The sequence below is a fragment of the Bidens hawaiensis genome, unplaced genomic scaffold, assembly GCF_021521415.1.
Source record: "Bidens hawaiensis isolate Kalapana, Puna unplaced genomic scaffold, B.hawaiensis_p1.1 tig00065398_1, whole genome shotgun sequence".
Classification (NCBI taxonomy): domain Eukaryota; kingdom Viridiplantae; phylum Streptophyta; class Magnoliopsida; order Asterales; family Asteraceae; genus Bidens; species Bidens hawaiensis.
In genome coordinates, this window is record NW_027506580.1 from 1 (window position 1) to 2453 (window position 2453).

Below are 2453 nucleotides of genomic sequence, written 5' to 3' on the forward strand. Positions count from 1 at the left end.
AAATTTGAACTTTGGAAACGACATTGCTTCAACATCCAAATAGAATGTTGAAACAGAAACTGATATGAATTAATACATCATCAGATTTGATCATTGATGAACCTGATATCAATGATACAAATCTTGATTCCAAAATATCTTCAGATCAAATCATTCAAACCACCTTTGTAGAAAGAAATCATCCTACTGATAACATCGTTGGATATATTCATGAAAGAGTTACAAGAAGTGCATCTGAATCTGCAAACATTTGTTTGTACTCCTGCTTCCTATCCCAAATTGAACACAAGAACATTGTTCAAGCATTAAAAGACAATAGTTTGGTGGAAGAAATGCAAGAGGAGTTGGCTCAATTTAGAAATTTGCAAGTCTGGGAACTTGTGGATAAGCCAAGAGGAAAGTATGCAATAGGCACAAAATGGGTTTTGATAAACAAAAGGGATGAAAGGGGCATTGTAATGAAAAACAAAGCAAAAACTAGTTGCGCTAGGATGCTTACAAGAAGAAGGGATATTTTGAAGAAATATTTGTTTCAGTGGCATGGTTAGAAGCAATCAGAATCTTCCTAGCCTGTCCTACTTCTAAGAACATCAGAGTATTTTAGTTGGATGTCAAGTATGGTTTCTTAAATGGAAAAATAGAAGATGAGGTGTATGTCACTCAACCTTCAGGTTTTGAGGATCCTGAGTATCCTAATAGAGTGTATAAACTGAACAAGGCTTTATATGGACTACATCAAGCTTCAAGAGCTTGGTATGATGAGTTGTCAAACCACCTACTTCTTAATGGTTTTCATAGGGGAGCCATTGATAGGACCCTTTTCTACAAGAAAAAAGGAAGAGATTTACTCCTAGTTCAAGTATATGTTAATGATATCATTTTTGGATCAACTGATGAACAAAATGTGTTTGGAATTTGAAGAAGTTATGAAGTCTAAGTATTGCATGAGTTCAATTGGAGAATGAATTTCTTTCTGGGATTGCAAGTTCAACAAAGAAGGATGGTATATTCATTTGTCAATAAAGTATGTGCAAGACATTTAAACAAATTCAAATGTGAAGACCTAAAGACTGTTTCTACTCCAATGGACACACATGAGAAGATGATAGCAAATGAAAGAGGGAGCATGTTGATGAATATGAATATAGAGCTAAGATTGGATCTTTGATGTACCATACTTCTTCAAGGCCTAACATTATATTTGTTATTGTGTGTGTGTGTGTGTGCATGATTCCAATCATGTCCAAAAGTGTCTCATATGACTGCTGTCAAGATGATCTTTAGATATTTGAAAGGAAACCTGATTTGGGGATATGGTATCCTAAGAACCATGCTTTTGATCTACTTGCATACACTAATAGTGACTATAATGGTTGCAACATGAGTAGGAAGTCTACATTAGGTGGATGTCAATTCTTGGGAGACAGGCTAGAGTCATGGCAATGCAAGAAGCAAATAACTGTGTCAATCTCTACTGCTGATGCTGAGTATATTGCTGCCTCTGCCTGTTGTGCACAATTCCTTTGGATTGAAAATCAACTGCTGGACTATGGTTTGAATTCATTGAACACTCCTATTTACATTGATAATACTACTGCTTTGTTCATGGTTAAGAACCCAGTTCAACACTCAAAGACCAAGCATATTGAAATCTGCCCCCATTATATCAGAGAATGTAGTGAGAAAGGTCTTCTAGAAATGAAAATAGTTGACACTAGCGACAACATGGCAGATTTATTTACCAAGCCACTAGATAAAAAAACATTTCACTTTCTACTAAAAACTTTAGGCATGATCAACTCTGATGATGTCTGATTGAGGATTTATGTTCAAATGTGCTAACTAATTATCTTTAAAAGTTCTTGATGAGTGAGTTGTGTTTTATGCGTGAATATGTGTTTCTGTGTAACTGATATGTGCTTTGAATGACTATATTTTTGACTTAGGCCTCTATGATGCTTAGGTTGAATTTTATGTGTTTATTTTGTGATATCTTGATAAGTGTGTTTACATATGCTTTGAAATGTTGAATCTGTATGCTTAATTGATATCTTGAATATGTTGGATAATTGATATGATGATGTGCTTAAGACAGAATTGAATTTGCATAATTATTCTTGCTTGACCATTATGTTAAGTCTGCTTGTGTAAATACATGTCACTCATGCTCTGGTTATTCTTGAATATGTTACTCATTGCTTGTGTCAAACTTTTGATTTTGTGTGAAACTTGAATACTCAAATAAATATTTTTTCAAAATAAGGTTTCACAAATCATTTTTGACAAACTGAGCAAGTTGATGGTGTTGAGAAATGATAAGATTATTCAATTCAAGCTTTAAAGAAGCTTAAAAGGTTTTCAATGAAAATTGATCCAACCTTTGGGAAATATTATTTGTTTGATTATTAATACCAAAAATATGGATTTAATAGTAAAAAAGACTATTAGTGCAG